Below are 12741 nucleotides of genomic sequence, written 5' to 3'. Positions count from 1 at the left end.
GTCTTTCCATTATACAGCTGATGGTAGTCCATATTTGCAACTGACAATATATTTCTTGCATTTCATATACTATAGCAATTATTTCTTCTTTTGAAAACATGTCGAGCTTTCAGAAAAGTATGACATTAAGTTTGATTCCTTACTCCAGACGTTTTATTGCAGTACATTTCAGTTGAAAGTCTTGAATAATTATGTACAGCTTTGCTTCATATGTTTCAATATTTGTTGCATATCGCTTGCTAAGGATATTATTATTTCTCTCGTACTATGTTATATATTCGCTTATTATTTTAAAGAAACACTTGCATGATCCTCTTCTTCTGCCTCTTTCAGAACATGTTACTTGTTGTGTCAGAGGATCACATACAGCTTCTTCCTTAGCACTGATCCGACGATGTTGATTCTTGTTTCAAAGAATTAAATATAATTATCCTTCCTTAACTTCAAATCAGAGATTGGCTGGCAGCAATAACCCTTTTCCACTCCTCTTAGTTCCCACCATTTCCTCACTTGCGTCTGTTCCTGTTGTCATGATTGTTCATGCCTTGATCTCCACTTCACCTATTAGCTTGATTCATTCCTTGTATTAAATTAACTAGAAAGCTGCTGTGTTGAATAAGACGGCCAATTAATTGACCTCTTTATCTGTGTACTGTTGGTGTCAGAGAAAAGTATGAAGGAAGTGCAATGAAATTACAGAAACGAAGAGCTGAAATGGTCTTAACATTTATTTACAATGAAAAATATAGTCGAAGATACATTTATAGGAGATGCTAAAAGTGACCCCCCTGCAACATTATACTCACAAACACCCGGCATAAAATTGTAGTATTCATGGTGACAATTCCACTGCTGATGTTGTCTTTCAGTGCCTGTATTGTGTGTGGACTTGTTTCACAGCCCTTACTCTTCAAGTGTCCCTAAAGGACAAAAACCCTTGTTGTTAGATCCTTTGAACGTGTTGGCCATAAATGTTTGCTGACAGTATATTCCTCAGTGAAGACATGAAGGACTTGTTCCAGGGTCACCTTACACCCTATCCAGCTGGAAGAAGCAATATTGTCTTTCATATCCAGAGAGTGAGCACAAAATGTATGTGACTGTCAAAAACTATGAGTCCGAAGATTCGCTTTTCTGTTACACTGCAACAAACGCCGAGTTTTTCATCATGGAAGGGTTCTCCGTTGTCCAACATCTCACGTTCTGTGAATTCACATGACCGGAAGGGTGAAACCATGCTCCCTCGCTCGTGATGTAATGGAAAGGGTCCAATAAACCATCGCTGGTGTTATTGAAAATCCTCGTGCGGTAACCTACACGTTTCTGACTTTCATCCTCCCGTAACTGCTGGATAACCGTCACACTTTAAGGCTTCCAATTAAGACTTTGCAATATCCTACTTACATTTTCCTGGTGGACAGATTTACGTATAGACTTCTTTGAGCTCCGAATAGTTCTTAGGCGAATGCCGGCGGTAACTTCTGGTGTGCGAACTGAAAGAATAAGGAATTCTTTGTCGTTCAACATTTCGCACAGATACGCAGTAGCGCCAGTTTTTATAAAGACTTTGTATTGTTCTCTTCGCTGATAGTCTTCTGTATGGATACTTGACCCCGAAAATTTCGCGAGTTCCCTTAATCGTACCTGTCTTCACGTATTCTTCCACAATTTCAATTCTTTCTTCTATCGAGATAGCCATTTTGCATTCCGCGAAGATAAACCCCTAACTCCACTAATGAAATGAAGTGTAATACTGACAGAATAATGCTAAAAATTAATTGTTGCATAAACTGTCCACTGCTGTAGCTGTTCTCTATTTCAGATGTTGAAATACTGTATTCGCATTCAAAGTGAAGGCGGGCTTCTTTTAAATGCGCCGCACTGTATTCTTTCTCTATGTTTTAAAGACTGTCTTCAGCTGTGAGTACGATGTTCCACGAGATCTCTTACATTCTCTTCAAGGATAACGTTCACAAAACTGTCAAACGTCTCTGGACCCATACGTGAATAACAATTTCCCGAGCCATTCAATGACACCAAAGATCTTAATATATCTCATGTCAGTACCTGTATTTAGGTTCCTTGATGTGACCAACACATTTCACATTGTAATAGACTGTCTTTGCAAGTGCAGTCCTGCTCTTTATGTCTGCTGCAATTTTTCCATGTGAGGTGACTTTACTACCTACGTAGCTAAAAGTGTTTACTGACTAGAGTGATATGCCATTATCTGTAAAGACTACTGCAATAGCTTGGCGGTTCCATTGCACAATTTTCGTCTTCTTTTCACAGGAATAGATTTAACCATGGGAAATATTTAGTTTGGAAAACTATAATAGGGATAAATCCTGCAAACTGACGTCGAAAACCGAATACGTATCTCTAACTCTATGCAGTGGAGACATTAATGTGTTTGCAGAGAGACAGTTTCAGGTGTTCTATTCACGACAGTAATGTAATAATTGTCATTTCAGCATGTTTATAGTCAAAGCTGCGAGTTAACACCCCAAAGATGTTCGGGTTCACAAGCGGTTCCTCTTTGTCGAAATGTCTTGGGTCAAACACGTCTAGGGGTTGCACCGAACATGTCACATTAAACGCCCTAAATGAGACACTTGTGACCCTTTGTTTAAATATTCTGGCTGATGAAAAGTTTGCGAAATTGTATGAAACAAAGTTAATGTAAGATATAATAACAGTAATAATAATATCGGGAACTAAGTTAACGACACATAAATGATGTAGGCCACAGAGTTGGGATTTGGTTAGAATAATGTTTATTCAGAAAGAAAACAGTAAATCCTAAACTATTACAAATATGATCGATACTCAAGCTTTATTGGGATCTCCATGAAAATTTATGGAGGATAGCAGATTAAAATTACTGTAAATCGTTCCCTGAATTACTACTCCATAAATATTTCCCGTAATGGCCAGTCATAGGTCCGCCAATTTAACACTGCTACATCTCCCTGGCTACAAAAGCCTTCTACTGGGTTTCCCTATGACATAGGTTCTCGTCTGTATCACTCGAACATTACAGCGCTTAGGCCTCAATAGACAACTTTGAGTTTCCCCATCTCATATTGAATCTGCACCCTTTGTGGTAAACGGTCGTAAACGACAGGGTTTGTTTCACATTTTCTGAAGGCTGAGTCTTTCGGCCATATATGTAAATGAGAGCGCAATACTCATTAACTCACACACAGCCACTATACGAGGTGCGACAATAAAGTAATGACATTGAGTTTCTTTACAAGATGTTGCATCCCTGCAGGCTTGCGTAGGCACAATATCTTAGACCTTGGGCTGTAAGCTGCTTCTAGTCCAAGTGCACATTGATACAACTGCTCAATCGTGAATTGTGCTGTAATAAGTCAACATGTGTTTGTGTCTCTCGTCATGGAAATGGAACTGCATAATATTGCGCTATGGTATAACATTTCTTTCTTCGTTAAATTGGGTGAAAACGCGACAACTTACGGTAGGCTTCAGAAGGCTTTTGGAGAGGAGGTTATTTCAAGAGCTCAAGTTTTTCGTTGGCATAATATGTTTAGTGAAGGCAGAACGAATGTTGAAGATGAGGACTGCAGTGGACGATCATCAACGTCACGGACATATGTCAACTTGGCCAGGGAGCATGAACTCGTACTATCTGATCGAAGATTATCTGTGAAAATGATTGCAGAATAACTGAATATCAATCGAGAAACGGTTTGTCTAATAATAACTAAAGATTTTGGTATGAGAGAGATTTGTGCAAAAAATGGTCCCCAAAAATCTCAGACCACAACAGCGAGAAAAGAAAAATGTAGCAGCCGATCTGTTAGAGCAAACTGAAATCTATCCAGAGTTGTTGAGCCGTGTTATCGCTGGTGATGAAAGTTGTTTTTTTCAGTACGATCCAGAGACAAAACGCCAAAGTTCACAATGGTGCTCAAAGGGATCACCCAGACCAAAAAAAGCTTTCATGTCAAAGTCAAAAGTGAAATGCATGCTTGTGTGCTTCTTTGATTCCAAGGGAATTGTCATACAGAGTGGGTGGCCTCCTGGACAGTTTACCAATATTACCACAAAGAAATTTTAGAAAGACTTCGTAAAAGAGTTCTTCGTGTCCGTGCCAACATTTCTGATAGTTGGATTCTGCATCATGATAATGCGCCGTCCCACATTGCTCTGTCAGTACAGCAAATTTTAGCCTCAAAACAAATTTCAGTACTACCACAGCCACCTAATTCACCAGATATCGCTCTGTTCGACTTTTTTGTATTTCCAAGAGTCAAAACGGCGGTCAAAGGACTACATTTTCAAACCACATAAGATGTCCAAAAGCTGTGACGAGGGTCTTGGAGAATATTATAGAAGATGAGTTCCATAAATGTTACCATCAATGGCAGAAGCGCTGGAGAAAGTGTGTGAAATCAGAAGGGAACTACTCTGAAGGAGGCAACACTAAACATGATTAAAATGGCAAGCAATTTTTTTCACATCAGTCTCATTACTTTATTGTCTCACCTCGTATGTTATGAAGTAGCACCCAAATTTACAAGACGAAATTCATAATACAATAAATATCCTAAGTGCCAGATCAACAGTGTTATAAAGATAGACACGAAGCCCACACTTACAACAGTATTACAAGTCTATATGCCAACTAGCTCTGCAGATGACGAAGAAATTGATGAAATGTATGATGAGATAAAAGAAATTATTCCGGTAGTGAAGGGAGACGAAAATTCGATAGTCATGGGTGATTGGAATTCGAGAGTAGGAAAAGGGAGAGAAGGAAACATAGTAGATGAATATGGATTGGGGCTAAGAAATGAAAGAGGAAGCCGCCTGGTAGAATTTTGCTCAGAGCATAACCTAATCATAGCTAACACTTGGTTCAAGAATCATGAAAGAAGGTTGTATACATGGAACAACCCTGGAGATACTAGAAGATATCAGATAGATTATATAATGGTAAGACATTCCCAGGGGCAGATGTGGACTCTGACCACAATCTATTGGTTATGAACTGTAGATTAAATCTGAAGAAACTGCAAAAAGGTGGGAATTTGAGGAGATGGGATCTGGATAGACTGAAAGAACCAGAGGTTGTGGAGAGTTTCAGGAAGAGCATAAAGGAACAATTGACAAGAATGGGGGAAAGAAATACAGTAGAAGAAGAATGGATAGCTTTGAGGGATGAAGTGGTGAAGGCAGCAGAGGATCAAGTAGGTAAAAAGACGAGGGCTGGTAGAAATTGATGAAAGGAGAAAATATAAAAAAGCAGTAGATGAAGCAGGCAAAAAGGAATACAAACGTCTCAAAAATGAGATCGACAGGAAGTGCAAAATGGCTAAGCAGGCATGGCTAGAGGACAAATGTAAGGATGTAGAGGCTTACCTCACTAGAGGTAAGATAGATAGTGCCTACAGGAAAATTAAAGAGACCTTTGGTGAAAAGAGAACCACTTTATTAATATCAAGGGCTCAGATGGAAACCCAGTTCTTAGCAAAGAAGGGAAAGCAGAAAGGTGGAAGGAGTATATAGAGGGACTATACAAAGGCGATGATCTTGAGGACAGTATTATGGAAATGGAAGAGGATGTAGATGAGGATGAAATGGGAGATACGATATTGTGTGAAGAATTTGATAGTGCACTGAAAGACCGAAGTCAAAACAAGGCCCCGGGAGTAGACAACATTCCATAAGGACTACTGACAGCCTCGGGAGAGCCAGTCCTGACAAAACTCTACCATCTAGTGAGTAAGATGTATGAGACAGGCGAAATACCCTCAGACTTCAAGAAGAATATAATAATTCCAATCCCAAAGAAAGCAGGCGTTGACAGATGTGAAAATTACCGAACTGTCAGTTTAATAAGTCACGGATGCAAAATACTAACGCGAATTGTATGCAGACGAATGGAAAAACTGGTAGAAGCTGACCTCGGGGAAGATCAGTTTGGATTCCGTAGAAATATGGGAACACGTGAGGCAATACTGACCCTACGACTTATCTTAGAAGCTAGATTAAGAGAAGGCAAGCCTACGTTTCTAGCATTTGTAGACTTGGAGAAAGCTTTTGACAATGTTGACTGGAATAATCTCTTTCGACTTCTGAAGGTGGCAGGGGTAAAATACAGGGAGCGAAAGGCTATTTACAATTAGTACAGAAACCAGATGGCAGTTATAAGAGTCGAGGGCCATGAAAGGGAAGCAGTGGTTGGGAAGGGAGTGAGACAGGTTTGTAGCCTCTCCCCAATGTTATTCAATCTGTATATTGAGCAAGCAGTAAAAGAAACAAAAGAAAAATTCGGAGTAGGTATTAAAATCGATGGAGAAGAAATAAAATCTTTAAGGTTCGCCGATGACATTGTAGTTCCGTCAGAGACAGCAAAGGACTTGGAAGAGCAGTTGAACGAAATGACCAGTGTCTTGAAAGGAGGATACAAGATGAAGATCAACAAAAGCAAAACGAGGATAATGGAATGTAGTCGAATTAAGTCAGGCGATGCTGAGGGCATTAGGTTAGGAAATGAGACAATTAAAGTAGTAAAGGAGTTTTGCTATTTGGGAAGCAAAATAACTGAGTATGGTCGAAGTAGAGAGGATATAATATGTAGACTGGCAATGTCAAGGAAAGCGTTTCTGAAGAAGAGAAATTTGTTAACATCGAGTATAGTTTTAAATGTCAGGAAGTCGTTTCTGAAAGTATTTGTATGGAGTGTAGCCATGTATGGAAGTGAAACATGGACGATAAATAGTTTGGACAAGAAGAGAATAGAAGCCTTTGAAATGTGGTGCTACAGAAGAATGCTGAAGATTAGATGGGTAGATCACATAACTAATGAAGAAGTATTGAATAGGATTGGGGAGAAGAGCAGTTTGTCTCACAACTTGACAAGAAGAAGGGATCGGTTGGTAGGACATGTTCTGAGGCATCAAGGGGTCACCAATTTAGTACAGGAGGGCAGCGTGGAGGGTAAAAATCGTAGAGGGAGACCAAGAGATGAATACACTAAGCAGATTCAGAAGGATGTAGGCTGCAGTACGTATTGGGAGATGAAGCTTGGCTTGCACAGGATAGAGTAGCATGGAGAGCTGCATCAGACCAGTCTCAGGACTGAAGACCACAACAACAACAACAGTCAGAACGCACAATTAACAGCTACAAAAAGACGATGTTCATTACTACAGAAAATGAAACACAACAGCTTCATGGAAATCACATTCAGAATTTCAGCAAGGATGCAGATGTCATTTTGAGCAAACAGAGTATTATTATCGACAATAAGCCAGCCCAATCTGATGACACAGCTTGTAAGAACGATGGTCACAACAGTTTGAATTTATTTCAACAGTCCACTTCTAATTCTTACGAACAGCATATTCAGTCTGATTACGTTAGAGAACTATAATTAACAGCATCTTTCATAAAAAATTATCTTCTGGCGCAGTTGACCTTACACTGTCAAGCAATATTTTTGATATTTCAGATAAAGTTTGTCAAACCAGTCAGAGTAATACTTTTAGTACCTGTACAGAAAAGGGTAAGACAAGAAAGCAACGTCGTAGGAAGCACATTCAGAAAACCGGTATATAAGCAGATGTCATTTTGTATGAACATGATTTTATTATCTACGATCAGCCAGTTCTATCTAGCAAGACAGTCCGTTAGGGCAATACCAAAAACAGTTGAAAATTATTTTTGCAAAAGACTACGCAAGAGGAAGAGAATATTTTATATTCACTTCACCATTTATTCAATACAGAGCAAAACCTTACAGACTCCGATATACCGACCCCCGCACAGTTTTCCTACACAAACTGAAAGCAGCTGTAATAATGCAAAGATTTCCCAACTGTTACAAATTAGTCAAGGTCAAGGGCAATGCGTAATACATCCTACTGAAAGCATTGAGGCCACGTGCAGACGGAGTGTGATATCTGCAACAGGTAAGTGCCACGCCGTCCTTGAAACCAGCAGCTACGCGGTCAACAATACCGACGGGCCGCACAACGGCCCGCCACAGCTTAACTGTAAACCGATGTAGCGCTACGCCGACCAAAATAAAACTCGGCTCCGCATTTATCAAGCCCACTGAAGTGAAAGCTACTTCGTTTTACTCGCGAAGCCAATCTTATTTAACAGCAGTGGACCGATTCTGTGAAATTATTCGCCAAATCATCAACAGCAAATCAGTAGACAATAAAACAACCAGAGCTGAATACCAACAGCACCTAACTGTAAAGAATATTTATTTGATAACATGGATTTCCAAAACTACATTCATCTCAAAAATATTAAACCAAGCCAAACACAAAGCTGGATGAATTATATTGCACTACGTAAATACAACATAGCAGATTCTGTCATCACATAAATTACCTTTCACACGATTTTGCGTTCCCAGACTGCGACGTTACACTCGATATTGACACAGATACACTGAATTTGTCCATTTTTTACGTCTTTTGTATGTATGCAACACCTGAAAGGTAAGTATCGAATTTCCATATCTACTGTATAGCAATAATGAGAAATTACTGGAGTACCAATTAGGTAAGTCTTAGCGCCAAGAGTCGGCTGCGGTTACGAAAGACAATATACACAAGCGCATTTCAGCAGCAAGAATCTGAAAAGAACATTTTATTGTACTTATTCTACGAAATTTCTATGTAACCAGCTATGTTATTTACGCTACAGATATGAGCCAATCTTGACGACATTAATTATTTCTTCAGTTCGACGTCTTGCATTCTGAAGACGTTACACTACTGCGATTAACATACTTTTTCGCCGTTTTGCTTGTATAAATTTTTCTTGCTATTTTCAAGGATCTATGCTAATTGCCAATTTTGTAGAGGTGTCAGTATTTATATTGGCAGTTTTCATATGTGCTTATTCTTATTTCCATATGAGTGTACATAATGATATGACAACACAGATTTTTTTACCTGATGCTTATACACATTCTGTTGTTACTTTGTTTTCGCGATTCCTTGATTTTTCAGCATTTAATTAGGTGGCGACGTGCCAGGTAGGAAGAATCTTGCAGGTTGGTTCTCTTACCCTAAGTTTAGGCTTTGTGCATTTCTCTGTTTTAATATGTTTGTACATGAAAACAACAACTGAAAGAGACACTATTTATTTTGATATGGGTCCAGTGAATCAAGTCCCTTGGGTAGTCTGACCGCTGCAAACAATAACTCAAACATATTTTTTGTGTGATAAGAATTTGTATCCTTTTCGTATATAGCCTCTATGTATCTTATGTTCATTTATTTCAGATGCTGTTTCGTCTTTGCTGATACCGATAAATGTAATATTTATTATGATGCTATGATACTTCACTTTGCCATTATTTCACAACCTAGACAAGATAGTATTACTACTGACATTTATGCTATTATCTGAGGAACTATTATCACTTTTTTTGTTAGGTCTGTCGCTCTTTGTACTTCACAATGTTGCCATGTTTCATTTATGCTCAGTCATGTGCTATATTTTGATATATATCTCATGTAGTTGATGATGTCACTAGTTTACTTGCTCTCACCAATGTACCCTGTAACTCATGTCCATAACACGTACTCATACATTTTGTATATTTTGCAGAACCAAGGTATCAAAGCCCCATTGTATTCAAACGAGACCATATGCTCAGTGGCCTGGTTTTACATGAAATAAATGGTGATCTTGTAACGTCCCCTTAGAAAAATTGTACAAGACTGTGTTTAAACTGACACACAATATTTTTAGTGCAACGCAATCTGACTTTGAGAAATCCCTACAAAGGAATGGCCCTGATTAACATTAACCTGTACCTTTCACAAATCACTTAACTCACAAAAATCTTCGTTACTCGAACTACTGCAATGCAGTGAGCGCCACTACTGCCAGGTAAATAAAAGATTCAAACTACTGAAGGCACTAACTACTGATAGGGATAGTTAGCAAATGAAAGATATTAATAGAGAACAAACAATGTATTTACCTTAATAGTCATAATATATATAGCAGTTCATGACAAATTTCAAAACTCCGCCATCTCTCTCCCCACATCCACCACTGCTGGCGGCTCACCTCCAACTGCGCAACGCTACGCGCTGTTAACATCCAGCTGCCCCTCTACAATGGCAGACAACAATGCAAACTAGCCACAGACTGCACACAGCACAGCCAGTGATTTTCATACAGAGCGCTACGTGGCATTACCAATATAAAAATGTAAACAGCCTACTTACAATCTTAATAGAAAATGCGACAGAAAAAATCTTTCTGGCTCAACGTGGCCTACTTTTATTATTGAAAATGTTATGTATGTAAGGATAATGGATTATTTTATATCACACGATTTGATGTCAAATCTACAGTTCTGCTTTAGAAGTCATTTAACAATGAAAATGCTACATTCTCTTTTCCCTGTGAGATACTGGATGGGTTACACAAAATGTTTTAAGAGCTAGGCATATTTTTTATGTTTAACTAAGCCATTGGATTGTGTTGATCACAAAATATTCGTCCAGAAGTTGGAACATTACGGAATACGAGGAGTAGCTCACAATTGGTTCACCTCTTACTTTAGCAACAGACAGCTAAAGGTCACTATTTGCAGTGTCAAGAATGGTTGTCATTTGGGGTCTGAGTGGGGTACGGTCAAGTTGGGGGTGCTACAGGGATCTATGTTGCGGCCACTCCAGTTCCTTATTTATATAAATAATATGCCATCTAGTATTACGGGTAACTCTGAAATATTTCTGTTTGCTGAGGACACTAGCTTGGTAGGAAAGGATGTTGTGTGCAACATTGGCTCGGTTTCATATAGTGCAGTTCATGAAATAGTTTCATGGCTTGTAGCTAGTAAACTAACGCTAAATTACAGTAAGACTCAATTTTCAAAGTTTTTAACACACAATTGAACAAAATCTGACTTTTTAATTTCACAGATTGGGCATATGATTAGTGAAACAGAACAGTTCAAATTTCTAGGTGTTCAGATGGATGATAAACTGTCGTGGAAAGCCCACATTCAGGATCTTGTTCTAAGAGTTAATGCTGCCATATATACTATTCGAACGCTATCTGAAATGTTTCCTTCGCTTATTTTCATTCGCTTATCTCGTATGGTATCATTTTGACGTAATTTTTCCCATTCTAAAAGGATATTTTTGGTTCAGAAGCGGGCGGTTCGGGCAATAAGTGGTGTAACCGCTTGTCGACCCCTATTCACGAGTCTGGGTATTTAAACAGTGGCCTCTCAATATATATATTCCTTACTGTCATTTCTTGTTAACAATATTAGCTTATTCCCAAGAATAAGCAGCTTTCATTGTTAATACTCGGCAGAAATCAAACCTGCATTTCGATCGGACTTCCTTAACTCTTGTGCAGAAAGGTGTGCGGTACACTGCTACATCCTATTTCATTAATTTTAGCAGTAATCCACGCGCTTTCAAATCGAAACTGAAGAATTTCCTCATGGCTTACTCCTTCTTGGTTCAAATGGCCCTGAGCACTATGGGACTCCACATCTGTGGTCATCAGTCCCCTAGAACTTAGAACTACTTAAACCTAACTAACCTAAGGCCATCACACACACCCATGCCCGAAGCTGGATTCGAACCTGCGACCGCAGCAGTCGCGCGGTTCCGGACTGCGCGCCTAGAACCGCTAGACCACCGCGGCCGGCACTTACTCCTTCTGTTCTATCGAGGAGTTCCTCGAAAAATGTAGCTGATTCTTGTTGTATTGTTGACTGCGTTTGCTTCAACTTATGGCTTGACCCGGGTTCACAAACATTTTATTTTTATCTGTTATTATTTTTATGTTTTAATTTCATGTACGTCCACGTTACACGACCTTGGAGATTTGCTCCTCAATTTGGTCCTACGAACTTGACGTGTAAATAAATAAATATATAACACACTATCAGACTTTCAGAAAAAATATTATCCACACCATCACAAAGACAGCAGGGCAGATACATGAGAAAACTAGCACACAATCAACCTTACAGCTCTTACATCCAAGTTGCTGGAAAGAATGTCATGAAAAAGAATCTAAAATAAAAGTGAGGACAAGTTAAATGACAGTTTGGTTCTAAGACAGGAAAAGGCACCAGAGGAGCTCTTCTGACGTTACGATTGGTAATGGAAACAAAACTCGAGAAAAATTAAGAGGCTTCATAGTATTTGTTGACCTAGAAAAAACCTTCGATATTTTTTAATAGTAAAAGATATTCTAAATTCTCAGAATAATAGAAGTAAGCTGTAGGGAAATACGGGCTCACCTCTACAGTTCAACCTATACATCGTGGTAGCAATGATATAAATAAACGAAGACTTCGAGTGGGATTAAAATTTAGGCTGAAAACATATCAGTGCTAAGATTCGGTAATGCCATTGCTATCCGCAGTGAAAGTGAAGTGAATGTAATGCACCTGCTTAATAGAACCGGCAGTTGAGAGAGTAAAGTAATGGATTAGGATTAAACAGAAGAATAACGAAAACAACCTGAACTAGCAGAAAAGGAATTGACAACAAACTTCACATCAGTACTGGGCACCACCAAGTAGACGAAGTTAAGACGTTCTGCTACTTTGGTAGCAAGATAATACGGCGGCTGAAGCAAGGAGGCCATAAAGAACAGAGTAGCACGGGCAAGGAAGTCATCCTTGCTCAAAACGAAGTCTGATAATGTCGAACGTTGACCTCAAATTGTGAAGGAAATTTTTAAGAATGTACGTTT

The sequence above is a fragment of the Schistocerca cancellata genome, chromosome 8, assembly GCF_023864275.1.
Source record: "Schistocerca cancellata isolate TAMUIC-IGC-003103 chromosome 8, iqSchCanc2.1, whole genome shotgun sequence".
NCBI lineage: Eukaryota > Metazoa > Arthropoda > Insecta > Orthoptera > Acrididae > Schistocerca > Schistocerca cancellata.
This window is presented reverse-complemented; position numbering follows the sequence as displayed.